Raw genomic sequence first — 26,675 nt, forward strand, 5'->3', positions numbered from 1 at the left:
ACGTCTTTGGAGCTCCTCAAGTAGCATAAGTAGCATCTGCTTGTGATCTAAACAGTCCCAAGAAACTGGTTACTTTTGGGGAAATGCTAAGGATGGTGTGTGCAAGAGAGAGAAGGATGGTTGAATGAAACCTTTCCAACTGTAAACTTTTTACTACCACATGTGCTCAGGAACATTGACTCTTTGCCCTCAGATTTGTTCATTACGTTTTGCTTTATCAGGAAATCATAGGTCCAAGTAAAATCAGATTTGAGTCTCACCTTATTCTGGCCTGATAAATGTATGTTCATATTAAGGTTTGTTGAATTAGAAAAGCAAATAATTAATTTTAGATGTTTTGACTTACTAAAATTTATTCAGTGTAAATTACCTCATTAGGGGTACAGTATAATAATATGTAATAACTTTGGAGTCAGAAACCCCAGAGCTCCATTTCTGGCTTCTCCCTTTAATGACTGTATGTGGCCTTGGGTATGGTACTTAATGTCTCTAAACATCACTTTCCTTAATATAGTCATTACTTAATAAATATCAAGCCATTATTAATATCAAGTTGGAGGCATTAAAATTTCTTGACAATACCAGCACAGTTCACGCAAGCGCAAGGACTCTAGAATTTCTGCTCAGCTCTGGAAGGATGGCATGCACATGTATCGTGTTCATTTCAGAGGATAGTGACTTTCTGGCCAACAGACTAAATAAACATTGTATCATTCCTACAGTTATTTATAAATATTCTCCATCTTTGATGGTGATTTTAGTGGTTAGAATGATAGAGAAAAGAGTAGGTGGAGTGACAGGCCATAGGAACTCTGTTTCAGTCAGTAGCATGGGAAAGCTGGTCCTGTTCACAGAACTGAGGGAGATGAAATAAGCACTTTTTCCTAAATGGTGTTCTGAGGATTACACAGAACATTAGCAGCCGCTTCCAGTGAGTCAGAGCTGGAATGTTCGACAGATCAATGCTCTGTTAAACACGAAGTCCCACTGTCTTACCCAGCACCCTTGCCAAACATAGGAATTCACAAGGTCAGGCTCAGACTTAACAGTCCTTTGCTTGAGGATCATGCTGAAGTTATTTTCATTCTTTGCAGTAATCTAATCAGTTACTGTAACTTTCTCAATGAAAAGGCAAAGGTCAATGTGCTTTTCCTTAGAATGGAGGAATTGTTTTCTTGGGCAAAGTGTATAATGTGAGGGTGCGGGTACTAAAATGACTCTGAATTTGTACCTTTTAAAAGTCTGTTCTGCAGTTGTGTGCTTGTAGGGTAGGTGAGAATGCACTCACCAGCACTCCCCCCCTCTTTTTTTTTGTTTTCACATGACAGCTATTTAGAACTTGTAAATGATCCCTGCTAACTATTCAATGAATATATTAGCATCAGCATAGGATATGATGTAGGAGATATATATATATGTATATATATAAAATTTTACATATATAAAAACATTATATAGGGCAGCCCGGGTAGCTCAGCGGTTTAGCACCGCCTTCAGCCCAGAGTGTGATCCTGGAGACCTGGGATCGAGTCCCACGTTGGGCTCCCAACATGGAGCCTGCTTCTCCCTCTGCCTGTGTCTCTGCCTCTCACTCTCTCTCTCATGAATAAATAAATAAAATCTTAAAAAAATAAAAACATTATACATATTTATTTTATATATATAAATTATGCCTATTATAAATATATGTATATATTGCCATTTATATCTACTGGTGGCCTCCATAACACAGAATTACTTTTTAATGACTGAAAAACTTACTTAAATTCCCATTGTATATTGTCTGTTATTGCTTCCAGTATATAAAATCTTTGAAGACTTCCAGTGTAAATAATTACAGAATAATTTAGAGAGTGAGAAGAGAAGGAAGTGGAGAAGGAGGAAGAGGTGGCAGGGACTTGTGACCAAAACTTTGTTGTGAGGATAAAAACCCTCTGATATATTAATAGTGCATTTATGTAATGATGGGAAAAGTGAACAAGCAAGAGAGTTTTGAAAAATCTCAGTTGAAATTAAGAATATTTTTATTAGTTAGCAACCACTTGACTACTAAAAAGCAGCTAATGTTAGATAGATTCTTCCTACTTCTTCTCTTAATATTAGTAACTTAATCCTTTATTTATCATGTCATTTTAAGTGGAAGGAGAAAGTAAGGAGTATGCATATAGTTAATTCATTTAGCATTTGGAAGGCCATTTGGGTCCCAAATTCAGATACCTCAACATTTCTACTACTAACCTTCTCCTTGTCCCCGCCCCCCTACCCCTGTCTACAACCAGAGAAAGCTCTCTCTCTGTTCCTGTATCCCTTACTTTTCAACTGGAAGGGATTTGAGAGGAATGAGCTCATAAGAACTCTGTTATAGCCGGCATTCAAGATGGACCCTATCAATTTTGCCTGCTGCTTTCTTATTTTTCTGTCATCTCCTCTCATACTGATTCAGACTGGGTCTGTGTGACCGATAGTGTGTAGTGGAGGTGACAATGCATCACTTCCATGCCAGGCTTATAAAAGGCATCATGGCCTCCTCCTTCATACCTCCATGCCTACCTCCACGGAGGGTAGAACAGGGAACAAGACAGATAAAGCCTTGCCCTAATGAAGCTTACATTTTAGTTTGAGCCTCCATTTTGTAAGAATACTCACCAGCCCGGTTGGAGGGGCCCACATGGATAGAGACTGGGGCCTCCTACCCACAACCAGCACCAATTTGCCAGCCAGGGGAGTGAACCACCTTAGAAGTGTCTCCACCTTAGAAGTGTCCCCTGGCCAGCATGACTACAACCTGTGAGAGAAACTGAGCCAGAATCAACAAGCTAGAATACTGCCAAATTCCTGCCCCATGGAAACAGTGAGATAATAAATGTTAACTGTTGTTTTAAGCCAGTGCGTTTTGGGGAAATGTTATACAACAAAACATATTATATGTTATGCACACACAAATAAGCAGTAATAAAAATACTTAAAAAAAAAAAGAAAAATTCAGAATCATAAGGACTAAAAAGCCCAAAGCTTTTTTTGTTTGACAAGAATTTTATCTCCCTTGAATGTTTGGAGCCTATAATAATGGTCTTTGTGTAAATTTAAGAAGACTGCATCCATGTTTTTCTTCTTTGATGGTTAGGAGAACCTGAAATGTATATAAACCTTATAAAGAAATTATAGCTCATTTGTATCTGAGAAGCCTCTCTACTACTAACTTTTTTTTTGGCAAGTTATCAATGCTGATCTCTTCTGTGTTTTTAAAGTTGTGGTCATCCTTACTTCATTAAGATTATTATGAGTACACTGCTTAGTATACTTCCTTTTGTCATATTGCTTATTCCATGTGCCTAAGTAATGATTGCATTTATGTTTATTCAAATGAGTTGATCTGAATGCAGATTCCTCTGTGCTCCGAAGTAAAATTACTATTAATGTCTTCCAGAACAAATCTGAGATAAGATCATAATTGTGGTTTTCCAAATATTGCTTTCCAAATACTGTTAAATTATGCTGACTATTATTTTCCGTTCTTGTGCTTCTTAAGCTTATTACATGGTGATGATTTTTATATGAGAACAGTCTGAAGAAGAACAGTTGTATTATTTTAAACAGAATCAAAAATCAGGATTCGACCAAAGTATCATGGAGTATCTCAGAGTAAAATGTGTTATACCTACCTCACTGACTCACTTCCATCATCCTAAACAATGTCTGGCTCAGTCATTCATCCTTTCTTTTACGTACGCTGTACAGATACTTGGTGAGGACCTAATGTGCATGACTCATTGCTCGACCGTGCTAAGCAATATTCTGGGCAGGGAGAGTAGAACAAGGAACAAGACAGATAAAGCCTCTGCCCTAATGAAGCTTAGATTTTACTTTGAGAGACAATAAAAATAATGGCTAAACAATATAATTTTGAGTATTGACAAGTACTAAGGGAAGAAAAGGCAGAGGAGAGGGATATAGAGAGAATGACACGGGGGGATTTATTTCAATTATTTATGCAAGGATCTCAGGGAAGAATATTAACAGCAGAGAAAGATCAAGTTTAAAAGCCCTGGAGTGTAAAGGAGCTTGATGATTGGGAGCTTAAATAAGAGAGATGTTGGAAGGGCCGTCAGAGTGAGTAAAGCATGTCAGGAAGGAGGTCTGATAGAGGTGGAAGATGAAATTAGAAAAACGAACAGGAAATTAGCAGGCCCGGGTAAGGAGTTGGGTGTTTATTCAAAGTATGATGGGAAGCTACAGGAAAATTTTAAGGAAGTTATGTGATCTAATTTAATTTTTAAGATCTCTTGCTGGCAGCTGCATGGAGAATTAGGCTGGACATAGCAAGGAAAAAAGCAATATCACTTGATTATTGTAGTTGAGGCAAATAATGATGCTGGCCTGCGAGGGTGATGGTAGTCAGTGGAGGGCATTGAAGTGATGAGGGAGGGTTCAGGAGATAGGCAGTAGGATTTTCTGGTGGATAGTATTTGGTATGGAAGGGAAAGAAAATAATCAAGAATGACCCCAGCATTTGGATCTAAGAACAGGGTGAAAGGTGATATTTATGGATATGATGATGGTAAAGGAGGAACAGTTTGGAAGGTGGAGTGAATCAAGAGTTCTGTTTTGGCCATGTTAAGTTTGGAGTATGATTGATTATACATTTCCACGTGGAAACGTGAAGTAGGCACTTGAAAATAAAAGTAACAGAGAAATGGAACTAGAGCCAAAAATCTGAGAGATCCCACCACCTGCTTGGGATTCTTTCTCTCCTGCTCCCTCTGTGCCTCCAGTGTGCTCTCTCCCTAAGCAAAAAGAAAAAAAATGATTTGAATATTGTATATCCAGAACAACTTACATCCATTGCTTTATTTTACAGCCATTTCTGTGATTCAAGTAAGTATTGTGGCATTTTCTGATAAAAAGAAGTTAGTCTCAGAGCACAGCCATGTATTAGTAATTAGACCTAAAGTCTCCACAACCCCCCATGGCCAGATGGACCACAGCATGTGGATATGTGACCAGTGATCTCTGGCCTGTTGGAGCTGCTGATGACTGGAAGTGAAAATAATAGCAATAGTAACTGATAATATCGTACCACCTTGTGAAATAATTTTCACAAAATTATTTATGCAACCATATGGCCCATTTAAAATGCCTTTTCACATATGTTAAATTCTCTAACTCTGACAGATTTTATCCTGATGACTTTTTCCTGACTTTACCTTATTAGGAAAAAAAAAAAAAGATTTGTAACTCATTTTCAGCCTCAAGAACTGTTGCTTTGGAGAGGATGTGAATAAGCATCTGATATTGTTGGTCCTGAGATTGGTCTAACTCAAATTTCTGAAGCTGCCACCAGAATGCTTTTCTCATGCAGATCAAAAGTGAATGTGAAATATAGCCCATTCTCTTGCTCTTGCCTCCCTTTCCAAAGTGACTCCACTTCCTCAGTGGTGACCCTCCTGAGTCAGGCAGTCTGTAAGAAATCCTGGGCTGTGGTATGTGTTCCATACATTGCATTCAGAAGGCACATCATGCATCTTAGGCGTTTAAGCTCTTCAGCATGAATCATGCAAACTTGGTGAACCATAAACCTCTCCCTGTGGATATGAATTTGTTGGTATTTCAGTCTGCTTGGAAACAGTCTGAGAAACATTAAACCCAGCTTTTTTGAGGTTGGTCCAAATTATTTTTTTAGACGAGAGAAAAAAAATATTATGTCTCCTAAGGAAACTTGTAACCACGAACAGTAAATTTAAAAGGTTTTAAAATGTTTTTTTTTCCTCCCACATACCCCACTTGTGCATAGTTTAAATCCCTAGTTTCTCTCACCAAAAAATAAAAGCTAGACTGCAGATCAATGGGTTAGGCCCGTGCAAATGTATTTCTTAGGTTAAAAATCTAAAAAACAACGTGTGCTGGTTATACTGACTCCACCAATCTTATCCTTTCTCCGATTCTCCAGTTCAGCAGCCCACTAAATAATCATATCTAGTAGGTTTTTAAAATCTACAACCATTTGTTGGTAGAAAAGCACCTTTATTTATAACATATGAACTCAACTTGCTCTACTTGATGAAAAGGGAGTTAGACTAGAACTTACCTATTCAAGTATTCCTGTTTCAAAGTAGGCTTTTCCAGGTTAACTTGATGTCTCTCGGGTAACTACTCAGTCTCAAAGGGCTCCACTCATCCATCCTGTCCTCTTTTCTGAGGCAGGAGGAACCTGTGACAAGAGGAGAGCCATGCAGTATTGTAGCTGCAGGGGAAGATCTTTCTGGTCTGACCTGGCCTTCACTGAGATGGCATTGCCCTCTGTGTTTGCCCTCTGAGTATTCCCTGTCCCTGTTGAAAACCTACTCTGCCTTCTAGCCTCAAACTCTGCACATCCTTTGCCCTCCTCATATTGACTCCAGGATCTTTAGGATCTTTGGCCTTCTCATCTCACACCCACTGGAGCATCTGGAAACTTCTGACTTTCCCTCATGCTGTGCTCTGGCTCTGGGCACTGGGGAAGCAGGTGGGAGCCTAAACACACCCATCCCTTTTGCTACTCTACTATGACTAATTCCTTTTGGCTTGAGGCTGGGTGACCTACTTCCAAGTACCAGATTGCAATATGGGACCTTTCTGATTTTGGATTTCCCCTCAAATTCAGAGATTTTTATCTCTCTTTCATGCTCTTCCTCCATACTCACATGAGATCTAGAGAAGCAGGGGGTACTGAGTATATGGAAAGGGACACAGCAAATTAACCTTAGTCTGATCCCCTCCAAATTTGTTCAGAAAAATATTCCCCCTGCCCAAGAGGGATTTTTATCACCCCCCTATACCAGGTCTAACATCTGCCTCACTCATGAGCATCTCACTCATCTAACATCTGCCTCACTCATGAGCATATTGAAAAGTTCTCAGTCCTCGGTGTCCCAAGACTGAGTGTGGATATTCATTGCCTAGCTATGAGACATCAAGGTAAGACTTCTGTTTTCTCCTCAGGTGCCTTGGTTATTGAACCTGAAATCCAGAACACTCTCATGCCTGATGTTTTTCTTAACAACTTTCAAAGTCTCAAAAGTCAGAGCTGAACAATCATTTTGTCATCCACTGAATTCTGCCTTTCTTGAGAAGTGTGTGTGATTCAACCTCAATAGGGTGATAGAAGTTACCAAAGAGGGGGAAACGTACCATGTTATCTCTAGCATAATATCTGATGCATTTTTAGTTTTCAGACATTCTTTCAATCAAAGAACAAACTAGAAGTCTGAGGGTTCATGAAAGTTAAGCTTGAACCTAAACCTAAAATCTCTCAGTAGTTCTTTCCTCTCATTCTTAAGCTGTTTATACATTAGATCACTGCTGGGTAGGAAGGAATACTTTTTAATTTTTCATATGGAAAAGTTTTAGGACACACATTTCCATGGAATATGTTTTTCCCACAATGTTTTCCAAAGACTTTGTCTTTGGCTTTCAAGCAATAGCATTTCTCCAACTGGAAGTTTTACCAGCAAGTCCCCCGGGTTCCTGTGCTTCTCTGTAGGGACACTGGAGTCTTTGCTTTATCCTCACTTAAAACTTTGAGATTCTTTCTCTCCAGTTAAAATCATATCCACTTGATTTACATGAATTATAGTATTATACGTGGCACCTTTCTTTGTCAGATAGCTAGTACATAGCCTAAGGAAATATTCTGCCCTGGTGTCAAGAGAGGAATATGGTATTCTTTTTGTTTCTCTCATCATGCTGAACCTGCAAAGGATTAGAATTCTAGTCATTCCTTCCTAATGAACCATGTTTAGGCTTTATTACTTTGTCATGTTCTCTTAATCCATTCTCTAAAAATCTTATTTCCCCATGATTTTGGTTTAGAGAGAAGGAGAGAGAGAAGGAGGAGAGAGAGAGAGAGAAAGAAATAGACAATTCTATTTTAAGGATTCAGTAAAATTTTTATTTTATAATAATTGCAAACACTGTGAGATAAGGCTCAAATACATTTACAAATTTACTTACAAATTCTGATTATTTAAAATTGCTTCTTAATATAATAATCACTAATATTGAACATTTAAACATGATTGAATTTAAAACACATAAAAATGCCATACTTCACACAAAGATTTTGATAGATTTTTCATCTCGGAGCTTGAAATCCATAGCTACATTGTTTTAATATATAAAATTATTTCATTGTCTTTCCAGGGAATTTAGACCCAATCTCCAGACACTGTGGATTCCTGCTATGTGTGCCAAATACTATTAAGTGGTATCCTTCATCAATCAAATTCTCACAAGAACCTTACAAATTGGACACATTCTTTCCTTTCCACGTATGAGGAGCCTCAGGGTCACGGCCATCACATAGCCACAGGTCACACATAGGAGATGGGGGCTCTCTTAAGCTTCACTACATATAAAATATTTGAATATATGTGCAGTAGATGACAGACTTTTTTTTTTTTCTTTCAACAATCACATGCTTACAGAAAAAATACTAGTGAATGAACTGAAGAACTTGTTTCCCTGGTGGGGAGCTCTACTGGTACCACATCAGTAGGAGTTGGGACAGGCCATGTTCTTCACAGAGGACTACTCAGAGTAGGATGATTGCTGGCAGAGGGAGTCATTATAGCCTGCGCAAAAAAAATTTTTAGGTCAGCACCAGTTACAGAAATGCAGAACCAAAGAGAAGTCAACTCAACTCAGGTTCCTTCAGGCCAGGGCACAGTCAGGCTCTCAAAACTCTTTGCCTTTCCCCTTTCCCTGAAGGCTAGCTGCAGAGCCTCAGAGCTCCTCATCAGATTCACATCTCTGATACTCTCTGAGATCCTCAGGTGACCACAGTCCCACTGGGGGAAGGAAGCAGATACTGCACATTTTCCATTTAAGGAATACATTTGCTGCATACCTTCTTATAGATAGAGCACTTTGTAAATAGTACGATAGGATTCAATAAATACTTGTGAATAAATTAATAGAGGAGTGAGTGACTAATTCTTGCTGCTTGACCAGAACAACATGATTTATAATAGGACCAATTTTTTCTATGTCATTTTCCTATAGGTAATTTATTTCTATAGTATACATGGTATTTCTTATAAAATATATTTTATAAATATATCATCTGTAGGCTAGAAACCTCTTTCTATACTTTGGCCCTTAGGAACGTTTTGTACTTTTTTTTTCCTGGATCAAAAAATTCCCCTCAGAATGTTACCTCAAACCCTAACTGACCTCCGTGTATCAGGCAAAAAGACTCCTTCCAGGCTTCTTAGACCATCTCATGTGGCCTGAGTCAAACCATACCATTTCTAAACAAGTTCCCCTTTCTCTCTAACCTGCTTCTGGGGTCCCCACATCTCTCCCGTCCTTCATTATTAAACACCACCTTCGGTCATGTCTTCCCCCTGCTTTCCTCCTGGTCAGAGCAGGCTCCAAGTTTACTTCCTTATCAAGCCTCATTTTTGCCTCAAGCCTCACTTTTCCCTCATTGGAAAAGGGTTATACAATGTTCAATATATGATTTCCAGTGGCAGTTGGAGAAGACCATTCATCGTGCTTGGCAAGCTTCTCTCAAGTCCTCTAGTGTGTGTGTGGGTTAACAGACTTGGGAGTCAGCAAAAGCTTGTTTGAATCCCACCTCCAACACTTGATAGTTTTGACTTGGGTGAGTCATTTCAAGGATTTGAAAGATGAGGGTAAAAAAAAAAAAAAAAAAAAAAAAGGTAGTGAATTAATGAGATTATGTATGTAAAATACATAGCACAGTATTTGACAACTAGAGGGTATTCAATAAATAGAAGCAGTGATGGTGGTGGTGGTGATGATGATGAAGATGGAGGAGAACGTTGATTTCAGTAACTAGTAGCCATCATGGGAGGCATAGGGCATGGCCTTGACCATGTGAGATTAGGAATGGCTACATCTTTGTAGGGAAAGGGATTGTATGGTAGGTCTTCTTCGAAAGGGGCTCAAGGTAATGCAAGGAAGAATAGTTACTCCGGGGCACACAGTGAACTCAGCAAAGATGATATTGCAATCTATTTAATGATTTTGTCTTAGATTAATTTAGTCACATGCTTATGGACATAACTTTTGGAGCCAGTTTACACTACAGAAGCGGGTTCCGGTTTTGTAGGCCAATGTACTGTGCTCCACAGATCTTAATCTCTTTCCCAAAGTACAGACATACCAGGAGCCAGAAAATAGCTTTTAATTAATGAATTTGTCGTCTACAGTTCACTGGTAATGAGGGAAATCCTGTACTGAACATTCTTTTAAGTATAGATTCAGGATCTGGATATGCAACTAGTGAGGTAAGCAATTCAGCCCTTTTCCTATGATTGTGAGCCAAATAAATGGCTGAGTTACTAATGGGTATGTGGATTTGTTTTAAGTGTGGTGGGTGGAGGTGGGGAGCAGAAGAGGGTGAGTCTTTTCTTGGCATAGGTCAAAATGAATGAAAATGCTTTGAGTGTTTTTCTAGTGTGTTCTGTGACGGTTTCCAGGTGGCATTGTGCCATTCCTCAGGGCACACCCATATGGACTCAATCCCTTTTTGTAGGGATATCACACTTTCTAGTTGGCAGGGTAGGGACCAAAGCAGAAAGATCGTTTTCTCCTCACTCCCCTGGCTCCTGCCAAATGTGGGCTGTGGGAGTGATGTACCAATGTAATGAGAGTAATAATAACCATGATGGGCCCTGCTAAGAAACTGGTAAACTATAAAAGAAGTTTCTTCGACCTTTGTTTTCCAGCCACTCTTCCAAAGTGCCTAGACTTCTCTTTTCTGATTATTAGAGCCCATTTGAACACAATCCTAATCTTCAGTTTATTTCTCCAAATTGAAATTATAACATCTTAAACTACAGAGCAGTGTTAGAGGTTATCCATTCCAACATCCTGCCTATCACAAGCATTCCCTAGGAGCCCCCTTAAACAGGTTGTCATCCAGCCTGGGCTCAGATACATCTAGAGACTGGGAACCCATTTCCTGGGAAAGCCAAACCATTGCTGGGCATCTACTGTGGCTAGGAGGTGGCATGATGGTGGGGTGTGGTGTGGTGTGGGGAGAATATTGGAGTTGGCAGCATGAGAATCAGTCTGGCCCTTGTTCTCCCACTGACCAGCTGAAAGGTCTTAGTGATAAGTCATTGTGCCTCAAAATGAGTCACTGTTGTCAACTCTGAAGCTGTTAGATAGATCTCTGTCACTTCTAGCCATAACTCTGTGATCGAAAATTGTTTTTTCTGTGTCCGGCCAAGACTGGCCTCCCTGTAACTCCTAGCTATTGGTATTAGTTCTGGCTTTGAGAACTCTGGAGGATGTTTTATCTCTAATTAACATGGCAGCTCATCAAGTATTTGAAGATGGCCACAGTGACCCCCATAAGTTATCTCTTCTTCAGTATAAACATCTTAAGATACCATAAATCTTTCTTTATAACTTGGCTTTCAGACATCCTTCTCATTCTGACAGTCCTCTTCCGGACGAACTCAATTTCAGCTCTTTAAATTGTGGTCCTCAGAACTGGATGTAACATTTCAGAACTGTTCTAATAAACACAGGAAGTAGTAGGACTATTAACAACCATCTCATCTGTGTCCTTAATCTAGACCCTGTGCTGCTTTTAGTTAAGTTTGTATTTAACACAGGTGTTTGAGCCACCAGAGCCACTCCTTAGCACAGCCTGTGTGTGTGGTCAGCTAAAGAAAGCCACTGGGTTCTTTCCATAGGAACTCCTCTTCGCCAATTCTTCTCTCCTTTCTGTACGTGCACATTTAATGATTTCCCCCTTTATATTGTATAAGCAATATATACTCCTAGCAATGTTAAAAAATTGAGAAATAGCGCCTCTAAAATTGCAAAACTCAGATAGCATTGTTAAATTTTCTTATGTTAATATGTGTAATTTTTTTACAAAAATAGCATCATTTATGGCTTTTCTTACATGCTGATGTTTATACCGCTCCTTTTCTCTGATTTTGTCATGTCATTCTGCTTCTCAATATTCCTGTGTTCAATGAGCAGAAGACCTCAACCTAAAGATGGTTTTTACCCTCCTGCAGCCTTTCTAGCCATGTCTCCAGCCACTGCCCAACTGTTACCCATCCCCACCATGGTTCAGACTTTCATATGCACTGTAATCTCCTAGAATCTCTCCCCTCCCCACCCCCCCATTTGTCCTTTTGGAAGATGCCTACATATCCTTTAAGACACAGCTCAAATATTACCTCTTCCATGAAGTTCTCCTGATTTCCTCTCCCATCCCCATTCCATGAGAACTTACTCTTCCCTCATGTGTATTATCTCTGTTGATCTTTGACACAACTTTTTCACAACACATGAATGTACAGTTGGACATCCCTGACTGAGATCATGTCCTGCCCTGGGAGCCACATGTAAGTTGCCCACACTGTAGTGTCTGAAAACTATTGCAAAAGAGGAAGAGCTAAGAGAGCTCCTCTGCCTGTGACAGCTGCTCTTTTGATGTTCACGTTAATTACCCTCTCCCTGGGACACTTTGCTCTGAGACATGGCAGATTAGATGTTGGAATAAAGGTCAAGTTTAAAATTAGAGGAAAGAGAAAGCTATGTCCCATGTAATAGATTCAAGGCAATTGCTTTCAAAAATTTGCTTCTTACAAACGTTTATACTCTTATATGTTCATGATTCACATGCATACAGTCTGTTTGTTAAAATTGTTCTCATTAGGAATGTGTAACATAGACTCAATTTATTTTTGGAGAGCACAGACTAAAGTGATATAAAAATAAGTTCAGCCAAGGCAGCTAATTTGAATGGTATGTGTTTTGTTTGAGTGTGCATTGGTGACTTTTCCAGTGAGGAACATCTATTTTAACCCAGTCAATTATTAAAAATGAACTGTTCTCTTTGCTTATATAAATCAGATTTTCAAGCACACTTAATCTTAGAAGAGTGTGCGTGTGCACACGTCTGCCCACAAGCATGAATCCAGAGACATTCGTTAAAACTGTCCTCACAGTGACATTAAAGAATTTGCTTTGTCTGTATAAGTTCCCATCTTTAGGGAGAGGAAAAATGATTGGGAATCACAGGCTTGAATCCCTCAAAGAGCAAAACTTGTGTGGTGAAGATTGAGTGTGGGGTCTGGGAACACTCCCTCCGTCTGTGAGAGGCAGGGCCGACTGGTCTCAAAGCTGCTGCCTAGAATTTAACTGTGGGCTGGCGTTGCCCTTTTGAACTCTCCCTGCCTGCTACAATTCTGGTCTCTACTCTATCATGGGTCCCAAGACAGTTTCTGCTCCAGACTGTCTGAGGAGCCTAGGGAACTCTGAGAGGAAACCTTTCAAGTCTGCTTTTCTTGAGAATGTGAGACCTGCAATACTTGGCCAGACATTGAGTTGGGTCTCCTTCTGTGGTGACTCAGAAAGCTCAAGGAGAGCAGGAAAATCTAGAGGAACACTAATCGCGTTGAGAGGGCCAGAGGGCACAAGGGATGAAATTTGTGTTTCCATTGAGTGGGTGATATTTTTCATTTCAAAGCCTGATGTAAAATCTTTGCTGGTTTTTGGTTATCTACAGACTGAGAACATAAACACTGCTATTAAAATATTTCATCTCTCCCAAATGAGGCCCTGCACAAACTTCCTTCTATGTGCAAAGCTTTCAGCAACATCCATACAAAGCACAGGCAGGCATCCAAAATCTACTCTTGCTTTATTTGAAGTTAAAAGGCACTATCTCTGTGGGAGAGGGTGGGGGTCAGGGAGGAGGGGTTCTAAAAGAAGGTCAAGGTTGACTCTGGTGGGGAGGGAGACATTAATATATTGGCCAACCGGTCACAGTGGCTCCTTTCTATCACTAATAGCAGAGACTGCTAGACCGCTTGTTTAAAGTTAGGCCCTTTCTGGCAATATTCAGACTTGGATTACCTACAAGTTAAGTTCAAGGATTCGGTGTGATTTCAAACAGATTTGATTGCTGGTCAGAACAGAGAAGTGTGTATCCCTTCAGGTGGGGGCCTTGCCCTGTCCTTCCTGTGAGCACTCCTCAGCTCTGATGGCTGAGTATAGGGGGTTCCCAGTCAATAATCATTGAGCTGCATAACCTGGCAGCTTTCCATCACTGCCTACTGACTTGGCAAGTCCTTACAGAAATGGGCCACGATTGATGTGCTGTGTGGATCCCCAGAGCTCATCCACTTAAGACCAAGTGTTCAGCTTGGCCTGTAAGAAGAAAGTATCTCTGGTTTTCATGGAGCATAGAGTCTTTTCTGTACTTTTATGCCTCCTCTGATCTTTCTACTGTTCAGGTGACTCTCCATGACTTTAGATGAACATCTCCAAAGTTCTACAGGAGCCCCATTTTTTTATAAACTCATATCTAGCAGAGTGTTAGGAACCAATTAACAAGCACCTAAGATTCAAAACAATCTCTGAAACCAATAGTACAAATAGGTATTCCTCCAAAGGTCACAGGATTTGTACTTCAGAAATTCACATTTTATTTCAAATATATGATTTGCATATCCCTTTGGCATGAATCTCTAGACAAAAGTTTGTAAAATACAATAAATAGAAAATTTTCTGAGTGTCTTCTCCCACAGAGATAGTTAAGCCTATATATTCAAAGCATGACACATTTAATATTATGACATATTTTATAGGCAGAATTAGAGCATGAAGACACATAGAATCTCTTACCTGAACTTCAAAAATTTATATTTGCCCAGAGTCTGGAAGAGGCATTCAGAAGCTAGCTTCAAATATCTTGCCATTGTGTGGTCCTACTTACCTAATTGGTACTCAATAGAGTCTGTTCCCAGAACAAGTTAAAAGGAAAGCACCCATATGTTTATACACAACAAAATACCACTTCATTCTCCAAAGATCACCAGGCCCACTATTGGCCTCCTGCGAGTCAATAGATTGCAGTCCAGTTCTATATAGTGAGATAGTTTCTGAGGGCACACTTGTTCTCAGCCATCACCTACCCCCAACAAAGACTCTCAACTGGGATTCTTTACCATCTGGTTCCATCAGGGCTACCCTCCATCCCTCTGCTAATTGTCCTTGGTTATAGGTTCAGTGGCATCTATCCTGAAGCATGTCCTTGGATACTTTGAAGTTTCATTTGTCACCTGATCTCTGGTATCTACTCTGCATGTCCTGGAAGCCAGGGGAGGTGGCATGCCATTGTCACTTGCTAATCAAGAGTAATCCTCTGAAAAGTGGTATTTAGGATTTGTTGAGGGGCAGGCAGGGTGGAGGCAATGTATATTTTTATAAATAAAAGTATATTTCCCATTTATAAACCATTCTGATAGCAAAAATATTGACACAGGCATACTCTGCCAGTTTGTGGTTGATTGACATATAGGATCTCTTCTTCTGAACTGTATTACTAATAATAGTATTGCCTAGCATTCAGCACTTACAGAAGCCTATGCGTCAGGCCCATGGGACTTTTATACCCATTTTACAGATAAGGAAATGGAGACACAGAGTAATACTATTCTTAAGGTTATAGAGTTAGCAAGTAACAGAGCTGGGATTTGAACACAGGCTGTGGCTCTTCAGAGTCTAGGCCCCTAAGACCATGTAGCACTGCCAGGTTAGTGCCGAAGTGCTCCCCCGCAAATGAAACTCACTGTTTTCTCTCTCTTTCAATTTTCTTTTTTATTTCTGCTGTTATTTTCTTTTTTTTTTTTTCTGCTGTTATTTTCATCTTTATTGTACATGTCTTCTTACATGTCTTTTCAAGTCTCTCACTTTGCAAAATGGAGCTGATAATTATGAAACATCCTCAGAACACAAACAGTAGTAGATAGATGATGCCCAAGACCAAAAGGACCACACTCAAAGAGTTTGGGGGCTGGGACTTGATCTTATCTACAGAAGCTTTTAAATTTCAACTTTTTAACTTTCAAGTACATAAATAGAAAATTCCTATATTCTGTGTATGATGCATGCACATAGTTCAAACTGTATTCTCTGCAGCCTGTGTGTCCTCATTGTATAAATAGGCTTGACACCCCAATGGTGGCTGGCTTCTTAAAAGCAGGAAATGTGCATCCCATTCATCTTTGTATTTCCAGGGCTTAGCACCAGAAGGTGCTCAGTAAATATGCTGAATGAATGAATAAATGAATAAAAAAACTAATACAAGACAAAGGTATCATACCCCACAAAAAAGAAGAGAAAAATAAAGGAGGGAAGGGGAGAGAAAGAGGGAAGGTGGAATGGCAGGTGAGATTCCTTAGTTGGAGGGTGCACTGAAGTATGGAGTCTATCACTGGCCACACATGTGATGAGCTTACATTATTCCTTAACAGTCATTGTTTCAAAATGAGGCATCCTGTCTCTGAGGGCTCCATGCTGGCATGGCTCACGTTCTCCTAAGAATTTAGAGTCTAAGAGTATTACTTGGGAATGTCAGTAACAAGTGAAATTAGTATGTTTAGGATCCAAGTACCGGAAATATTGCCTTGAAGGGACTAGCGGTTTATAAAGCCATATGTGATTTGAACACCTCAGCCTGACTATCATCTCTCAAAGGCCTAGTGTCAGAGGAAGCCCCAAATGAGACATACTTTAAATGGATTTCCTGGCAGGAGCTTCTTGTGGGTTTTTATCATGGCAAGCCCTAGAAATAGCCTGAATGCAATAAGGTCTTTTTTTTTTTTAAAATTATTTATTTATTTATGATAGTTAGAGAGAGAGAGAGAGGCAGAGACACAGACAGAGGGAGAAGCAGGCTCCATGCACTGGGAGCCTGACGTGGGATTCGATCCTGGACCCAGGATCGTGCCCTGGGCCAAAGGCAGGCGCCAAACCACTGCGCCACCCAGGGATCCCCAATAAGGTCTTTTTAAAATCATGTTCCTTTACTTAATTACTAAGATTTGACATTTATAAGTTTAAAAATTCAAAAAAAAATTCAGTTGTAACAATAGGTAACACGCTTACTGCACGTCAGACATTATTTCTAAGTGCTGTACAGACGTTATCTCATTTAAATTTGACAACATTTCACATACTTGTCATTTACAAATGAGGAAAGTATGACAGACAGCAGACAAGTTACTGGTCTCAGTGGTAGAATGAAGATAGGGACCCAAGCAGTCTAACTCTAGAGCCGGCACTATGAACTGTGGTCATATGCTACCCCATGATGAATTTCATCTAGAATATGCTAAGACCTGCTGATCTCTTGCCCCTTGCCTTTCTTTCTTACTAATGTCTGTTCCTTAGCTTCCGTGGCATCTGCTGAGCCCCACCCTGACTCCGTGCCCACCTCCCTGCCTGTTCTCCCACTCAGGTCTGAAAGGTCACAGGTACACACCCAACTTCAGATAGCATTTACTTGGCTTCCCCTCTAACATTTAGGAAGTGTTCGTTAAATGCTCTAGCCATTTAACAAGTCTATTTAACTTCATTTTCAATTTAGCCACGTATCATTTCAATTTCCTTTTCCTCAGTATTGTATAGTCCTGGGAATAAAAGTTGGAAGTGTGCCTATCATCAGCTGAGTCATATTTTATGTGTCTCTTCCTCTCAAACCGCTATTTCCTTAACCTTTTTCTTAGGGTTAAAAAAATTTTTTATTGTAAAATAAAGCATACAGAATATATAGCACACAAAACAAATATATGGCTTAGTAATTATTTTTAAAAATAGTTTATTATGCAAGTTGTGTGTATGTAATAAATTCATATATAATGTCTATAAAGCAAGCACCCTGGTATCACTGTCCAGGTCAAGAAATAGAGCTTTGCCATTTACCCAAGAATCCCCTTCCATGTGAACCTCCCCATTCCCCACCACTCCACAAAGTTATTGCTCTAGTCTGACCTACAGTATTCACATTCCAGTCGATTTTTTTCATTTCATGTAATTTTTAACATTTAAAAAATTTAATTGACAGTACACATAATTAATGGATAAAATTTGATAAGTTTTGACATATGTCTACATGTCCATACAACCATGATAACAAATATGTCCATCATTCTCAGAAGTTTTTTGCTACCCCTGTGACCCCCCTCCCCTGCCACTTCCTGCTACTCCTTTGAGACAACCACTGATCTGCTTCCTGTGACTATGCATTTATTTGCATTTTCTAGAGATTTATGTAAATGAAATCATACAGTATGTACTTTTTTTTGGCCTGGCTTCTTTCTGCATTATTAAAAACATATCCATGTTATGTTTCATGAGTAATAGTTTCTTTTTGTTGATGAATAGGATTCTATTATATATATATATACACACACACATATATGACACACATATCCATAGATGTATTATATGGATATGTATGACATATCTATACATGTGATATATATCACAATTTATGCATTCAATCAATATTTAAATTATTTCTAATTTTGTATCATTACAAAGCTGCTTGTGTACAGTTCTTTGGATGAATTTATACTTTTCTCTTAAATAAAAAACTAAAAAATGGAACTACTAGATAATGAGCTAGATGAATGTTTAACTTTTAAAGAAACTACCAAATTGCTTTCCAAAGTGGTATTTCATTTTACTTTCCTACCACCAGTGTATGAGAGTTCCAGTACTTCTACATCCTAGCCAGTATTTGGTATCTCCAATTTTTCTTAATTTTAACTATTTTAATAGGAGTGTTGTGGTATTCTTTGAGAGTTTAATTTGCATTTCCCTAATGACTAATGATTAGACCATCTTTTCTTATTTGCCATCAGCATATCTTCCTAGTGAATGCTGTTAAAATCTTTTGCCTATTTTTTAATTGGATTGTTTCCTTATTATTTTCTTATTACTGGGTTTATTATTTATATATTCTAGATACAAGTCCTTTATCAGATATATGCTTACAAACATTTTCCCCCTATCTGTGGATTGCCTTTTCATTCTCTGAACAGCAACAGCTGAAGTTTTTAATTTTCACGAAGTCAAATCTATCAGCTTTAATGGATCATACTTTTGATATTATATGTATGGAATTCTTGCCTAGTTCAAGCTCACAGAGATTTTTCTCTTGTTTTCTTCTAGGCATGCATATTATGGTATTATGTTATGGGTTCAGATCTATGGTCTATTTTGATTTTTAAAATGATTTTATTATTATTATTTTTTTATTAAGTAAGCTCTCTGTCCAACATGGGGTTCAAATCCATGACCCTGAGATCTAGAGTTGCATGCTCTGGGTCACCTGGGTGACTCAGTAGATTAAGAGTCTGCTTTCAGCTCAGGTTATAATCTCAGGATCCTGGGATTGAGCCCCTTGTCACTCTGCTCAGTGGGGAGTCTACTTCTCCCTCTCTTTCTGTCTCTCCCCCCACTCATGCACATGTACATGCTCTCTTTCTCTCAAAAAAAAAAAAAAAAGAGTCACATGCTCTACCAACTGAGTCAGCCAGGCACTCCCTTATGATCTATTTTGAATTAATTATTATAGTGTGAAGTATAGACTGAGTTTCTTCTTCTTTTTTGCATTTGGATATCTAGGTGTTTCAGTACCATTTGTTAAAAAGATAATCCTTTTTCCACTAAATTGCCTTTGTAACTTTGTCAAAAATTGGTTGTCTGCATACTAATAGATCTCTTTCTCAACTCTTTATTTGGTTCTATTACTCTGTCTTCCTTTATGCCAGTACTACACTGTTTTGACTATGTAGCTTTATAGTACATCTTAAAATCAGATCATATTAGTCCTTTACTTTTATTGTTTCACAGTTTTGGCTATTGTAGGTTCTTTGCATTTCTATATGGATTTTAGAATCAGCTTGTCAATTTCTATCAAAAAGCCTGCTGGGATTTGAATTGAGATTGTGTTGAATTAATAGATCAATTTTGGAGAATCAATATCTTCGAAAAATATGAGTCTTCTGATGAGCAAAGTATATCTGTCCATTTACTAGGTCTTCTTTAATTTCTCTGAGTTACGTTTATAGTTTTCAGTGGATAGGTTGTGTGTATCTTTTGTTAGATTTATTCCTAAGTGGTTTATGATTTTATTATAAGTTATTTTAAAATTTCAATTTCTGATAATTCTTGATGTATAGAAATAAAATTGACTTTTGTATGTTGATCCTATAAGCTTCAACCTTGCTAAACTTATTCTAGTAGCTTGTTTGTAAATTTTGTAAGATTTTCTACATGAACTCTAGTGTTTTGTTTTTGTTTTTTTTTAAAGACAGTTTTACTTCTCCTTACAAACTAGATGCCTATTGTTATTTTTTCTTGCCATGTTGCAGCGGCAGAGCTTTTAATAAAATTTTGTATAAGAAGTGGTAAGAATGGACATTTTTGCCTTGTTCTTCAACCTTTCACTGTCAAGTATGATATCAGCTGTGGTTTTTCATAGACATCCTTTATCAAGTTGAGGAAATTTCCCCCTCCTAGTTTAAGAATTTTTATCAGGATGTTGGATTTTGTAAAATACTTTCTCCACCTCTACTGAGAGGAATCATATAGTTTTCTAAAACACGATGAATTACATTGATTTTTCAAATGTTGAACCACCCCACTTCATCATGATGTATTATCCTTTATATATATGATTGGATTTGATTTGCTAAAATTTTTTGGTTTCTTTATGTTTTAAATATTCCCATTTACTGATAATTTGGGGCCCCATACATGGCTTGTTAGATTTAGTCACTGTGCACTGAACACTAGCTAAGCCAGCTAGAGGTTACTTACTGGCCATAAGTAACAGTTTTTTCTTCCACTTTAAATATTTATGTGCTTTTGATTGAGGACTATTGAAAATCAAGGAGGAGAACCCTTCCACCCACATAGCATTCTATCTCACATAAAGAGTCTGAGTTTCACCAAGAAAATAGTAGAAGAAAAGGAGACAGGCCAAGGGTCTTTTCAATCTTCCTAAGTAAAATTAACATAAGACTAAGCCTATTGAGTAAGTCTCAGTGTGGCTGACAGAAGATGGATATTGAGGAGAAGCTGTAACTATTGCTCCATGTGTTTGGGGTAGCACTGTAAATACTGTGCTATCCCATTTATTGCCGTATAGATCAGCCTTGACACAAGGCTTCCTGCTGCTGTGGACGGAAATAGAGTACTGTCCCAAAATAAATGTGATGGGGAGATAGAGCTTTGGAAAAATGTACACATACTACCTTGGACTAGAGGGAGGTCCTCTGGTCTTCTTCTTTAGCATATCACAAACATCAGTGTATTTCAATATGACTTAGGCTCTGGCTATAGGGGAACTAGACTCAAGGTTTGTAGACTTAAGTAGGAGGTGGTAAGTGATAACAAGGTATCTGTATGAGGAGGAGACAAACTCAGTGAGTTCCAATAGTTTTATGCATAGATTCAGAGTATCAGTGGGAGCAAGGACTATGGAGACCTTCAAGGCTACTCCCCTCAGTTCACAGATGAGATTGTTAATCCCAGAACATGCTTTTCTTTTCTCCTCTTGATATGATCAGAAAATACTCCCTCCCACCCAAGTTTAGCAATAATTTATTTCCTTGGAAAATGATGCCTCATCACACACATTCAGGCCTTAGGTTAGTATACACAGTGGCTCTTTGCACTTTCAGGGACTTTCACCACCTTGTTCATTCAATACTGTCTAATTTGAACTCACTACTAGGGCCCTTTCCTGTCCTTTGAATCAGCAGTTCTGCTCCATCAGTCAGGGAGCCAGCTGGCTTGAGGAAAAGAAGATACCTCTGCCAACAGCTCATAATAATCTCAGATTATTTTCTAAATTAGCCCCAACAAACCCAGAGGGAGTACTAGATTTACCTCAACCTGAAACTATCATTTTGTATCCATTTTTCTCCCTAATGGATGAACTTCATGTGTTTGAGGGGAGGACACAGTAAGGGATGAATAAGTAAAAGGAAATGAGTAGGAAAGCCAAAGTCAAGGGAACTCTTCCTTCCTCTTAAGTCTTTTGTATTTTTTTTCCTCTGGAGAAGTGTATAAATGCTCGGGTCTCTGCTTTTTAAAAGAATGATTAGTAGGATCTTTTTGTTTCTAACTCACAGAATCTTAGCATTGGAAGACAGTGAGAGGCTGGACACATTTTAGCAGACATGCATCACCAAGCTGTCTCATAAAGAACATCCCAATCTCTAAAGAAGTGATCCAAAAAGTTCATATGCTTATGGTTTAAGATAGACAAAATACCTTATATTCACTATATTGCACGTGCACGGCACATTTATGGGAACTCAAATATAGTAGACAGTTAAACTTGTTATCTTTGTTTGTGTGGCTTTTAACTATGGTTGAGCTGCTGTTGAATCCTTTTAGGTCAGTAGATACTCAATAAGTGTTTACCTAATAAACCTTCACATAGTACTGATTATATACTAACCACTGCTCTAAATATTTCAAAAATATAAGTTCATTTGTCCTCACTCATTATAAGAAAGATGCCATTTTACAGATAAGAAAGTGGCATCCAGAGAGATGGAACAATTGAAGGTCACCTAACTAATAGAGGGAAGAGCTAGCGTTTGATCTCAAACAGACTGGCTCTTAACATTTGCGAAAAATACATTGATACTGAATTTTTAAATATTTAGTATTTTTGATGCTTGTGAGATTGTGATATGATTCAGCATAAAAGAAAGGATTATATGAAGTTTTCATTGATCTAAAAGAATTAAGCACCAGGTGTCAGAATATATCACCTTTTCCAAAATTACCTGCTGACTATTGGTTACATTTTGGTTGTTCCATAGTAGCCATATGTTTATTGCAGTGTAGCCTTTACCCCAAATTACCTTTTGAGTTGAAAGAGCATCACTGCTTTTCTTACTACATGGAAATAAAAGAATCCAATAGCCTTTTTGTCTTTTCACTTTTTATATATTTCATTACAGATCTGAAATCACTAATTTTTCTTCAGAAACTGTTAATTTTGAACTCTTCTATTGGCCTTTAATAAATCCAATGTTGGGAAGAAAATCTTTGTTTTCATAGTGGAATATGGTCTGGTTTTAAAGTTTACAGGTATAAACTCAGTTTGAGTATCTCATACACACACTTGATTTCATCTAACTTACAGTTTCTGTGATAGCTGTGAACACACATTATTAGATTTTGTGTTTTGTTTGGATTTTAATGCACCACACAGGAAAACTCTTGCAACTCTGTCAGTTTTTCTAGTTCCTACCCACTTAACAGGGCCACCGCAATATTCTTCACCAAAAACTCGATTCCAGTAAGTCCCCCTAATATTCTGTGTGTAATGACTTGACTGAGTAGATTTGTTTTCTCTTTAATACCTTTATCACTGTGTCTTCACATTTCTTCTGTAATTCTTTATTTTGCTATGTTTCCTTTTCGTCATTTCTAATATACTGTAAATTCTTGATATGGTTTTGCTAGTTGATCTGTCATAGCAGAACTTTCTCATACTGATCGTCTCCCCTGGTCCACCAGGTTGTCAATGAAGAGCTGCAGGCCTGACTAGTAGTTTCATTCTCTGAAGATCTTAATCCAATTTTCCTATTCCTTATGTACCTTTAAGGACTATTAGAAACTAGACAAATACTTGCTCTTTCTTGTTAAGGTTTATATTACTCATAGATATCCTGTTTTATTGCTCTGGGATTTTTCCTTTCCCACAAAATTGTACAGTATTCTCTCTTACCCTACCTCATCCTTTTCCTTTCTGTAGCCAGTTTTTGTTTTTTTTTAAGATTTTATTTATTTATTCATGAGAGAGAGAGAGACAGACAGACAGAGAGGCAGAGACACAGGCAGAGGGAGAAGCAGGCTCCATGCAGGGAGCCCAATGTGGGACTCGATCCTGGTCTCCAGTATCACGCCCTGGGCTGAAGGCGGAGCTAGACCGCTGAGCTACCCCAGCTGCCCCTGTAGCCAGTTCTTAAGCAAGGATTGGCCATGAATCAACCCAGTGGTTTGCTGTGAGAATCGTCCACAGGCTAATGCCAAAGATTATATGTATAATGTACTGTATACATATATGTGTATATTGTTTTAAACAGAGCCATAGACAAGAGTCTGTATATGAAAACATTCAAAATGAACATTTTAAAGATGCCAACAAAGGGTCGCCTGGCTGGCTCAAGTTGGTTAAGTGTCTGCCTTCGGCTCAGGTCATGGTCTCAGGGTCCTGTGGCTCCATATTGGGGCTTGATCCCCAGTGGGGAGTCTGCTTCTCCCTCTCCCTTTGCACATGCACTCGCTCTTTCAAATAAATAAAATCTTTTAAAAAATGCTTAAAGATGCCAACATAGTGATATTTACCCAGAAAAAAAAGAGCCACACATACTTATTACCTTGTTTCTAGCTTTTGTGATGAGAGAATTGTTGGATATAATTTCTGAGTGGTAAGTTTGTCCTTAGGGTGGCCTTTAATAAATCCAGTGTGGAATAAAAATTAGGAAAAGTATTGGATTCTGGCTATATATGCAGCAGGTTTGTGATTGTTGAACAGTGTGGTATTTAAGAAGACATATGAAGGTTTGGAACTACCTTCCTTCCCTTGGTCTCATCCAGCCTCCAGTCAACACTGGGTGTAACCCAGTTGATTGCAGAGGGGTAGGGTTGATGGAGAGCAGCTGGGTGGCAAGCCCTGCCATGTGCTGGGCACATCAGTAGCAGGTACTTAGCACAGCTGGTGCCGTAATCAGGGCAACCACAGTATGATGTGGGGCCAAAGGCAGAGGCCAGGTGTCTCATCACAGCGCACCGTGGTGACATGATGACAGGAAGTCTGGGAGCAGATGCTGTTTGGAGGTTTGAGGGGGTTGAGCAGGCTGTCAACATTAGAGAAAGCTGTCAGCAGGCAGGAGAGACTCAGCCACTGGGCTGCTTGTCAGAATCGGAACTTCCAAGGACTATTAGAATCACACGGTCAGAGGAGCAGTGGTAACTAGGGGAGTTCCTAGGAGAGAGATTCAGAAATGGGGAGCAAGACAGACAGTTCAGTCCTGCAACTAGAGTTCCCAGAGGCCAAGAATGAGGCCAGCCCAAAAGAAATTCAAGTAAAAACGTAGTCGTTCCAGTACTAGATTGAAAAATATGTGATTTTAGTTCATCAATTGACAACTTTGCATTATTGTTTATGAACAGTGGGAAGGCCCACTCTTCCTGTCATTGTTTTGACTAAAACAAAACAAAACCAAACAAACAGAAACTACCCCAGCATCCGTTAGAGCTAAATGCTGTGTGTCTCTTCCTGACTTCAGAAACCAGGTAAAGATGCTTGGGGATTAACTGATTTTATTACCCATGTATCTTTTTGCCTCCATCTTCATCAGAAATATAGTTAACAACAAGCAAACTGGACCAGACTGCTAACAGTCACAGAGATTGAATGTTTTCCTACAACTGTGTGAAACATTCAAAGGTGGTGGATTACAGCAGAATGCTGAGAGTCAAGAGAAATTTTGGAAAAGGGGAAGAAACTTTTCAGGGCACACTATTTTGGCAAACTCTTTTTTTAATGTGCTTGCAACTGTATTGTGATACAGAAGAAATTATGCTTACTCTGATTTAGATCCCAAGCCATAGGTAGATGCTTAATTTGAAAAGTATAAAATGGTGTCAAGAAAATTAATATGGAAAAGTAAATTCTAATTAAAAACAGTAAGCAGAACTGTTTCCTATTCAGATGCTTTGTTTAGTTTTTGTCTAAAACAGGGATCAGCAAACTTTTTGGTAAAGGGCCAAATAGTAAATATTTGGGATTTCATAGGCCATATGGTCTCTATGGCAAAATATTCAATTATGTCCTTGAGCTGTGAAAGTAGGAACAGACAGTACAGAAGTGGCATGGCATTGTGCCACCCACTAAACTTTATCTATAGAAATAAACCATGGGACAGATTGGGAGATTGGGCTATAATTTGTTGACCCCCCCCCCCCCTTCTAATGAAAACAAGAAAAGAGAATTTCTACCCACAAATGTGTATAACATACTATTCTCATTGAACAGCAAAAAAATGTCTATTTATGGTAGCTACAAAAGGCAAAAGGTACCTTTAGGTAACTTACTTTTCTTAATGACAATATCTATCCTTTTGGCAATATTTATCATGGTGGCACTATTTATCATTTTGATTTAGTTAAATAATAAATACTGAGTACCAGTTATATTTTTACTCAGTACTGTAGGCGAATAAAAGAAAATCTTGGTGGTCTTTGTCCTCCAGGAGCTTTTAGTGTAGTTGGGAAATAAGATAGGTAATTTTGCAAAGCAGCAGCACAGACATCAGAGAGAGAATAAGTGGAGAAGACCGTCAGAGAGGAGAGGACTAATGTGAATTCCAACAGTTGAGTCTTCTTGAGGAGGTATGGCTCTCGATGAGTCCTGGAGACCAGTATAAAGTGTGAATAAAAGACATTTTGGGAAAGAGGTGAGGAGATCAGGAAGAGAATGAACAAAGGCTGTGTATGTTCAGAAAAAAAAAAAAAATTTAAAGTAAAGCAAGGTAGCCAGGCTCACCAGGACAAGGTGATTGTACCATCGGTGCTTTTAAACTTTTATCCACAAGATAGTGACAACAAGTGTAGGTTCCTAATAGGACTGCTGTGAAGATTTAAGACGTGGGAAATATCATATGAATATTTGTCCAATAAATACTGGAAGTAATGAGCGGTCAAGAAGATATGGTTAAGATGCAGTATGTTGAAAACAAAATAATCTTCCAAAAACACATGTATCATGCATCTACACAGGCAAGCATCTGCAGTGTCCACTGCTTTCTGGA

General features: G+C 38.7%; 2 protein-coding genes across 7 annotated transcripts in view; one reads left to right on the forward strand and one right to left on the reverse strand.

Moving 5' to 3' along the window:
• Positions 1-26,675, forward strand: part of PALLD (palladin, cytoskeletal associated protein) — a 408,251-nt gene that overhangs the window by 254,914 nt on the left and 126,662 nt on the right. The window lies entirely within an intron of this gene.
• Positions 7,900-26,675, reverse strand: part of CBR4 (carbonyl reductase 4) — a 207,510-nt gene continuing 188,734 nt past the window's right edge. The window contains exon 7 of the transcript XR_013363011.1: positions 7,900-8,609. The gene's annotated coding sequence lies outside the window, so the exon portion shown is untranslated. The remainder of the gene's footprint in view (positions 8,610-26,675) is intronic.

Source organism: Canis aureus, chromosome 24 (assembly GCF_053574225.1).
Source record: "Canis aureus isolate CA01 chromosome 24, VMU_Caureus_v.1.0, whole genome shotgun sequence".
Taxonomy (NCBI): domain Eukaryota; kingdom Metazoa; phylum Chordata; class Mammalia; order Carnivora; family Canidae; genus Canis; species Canis aureus.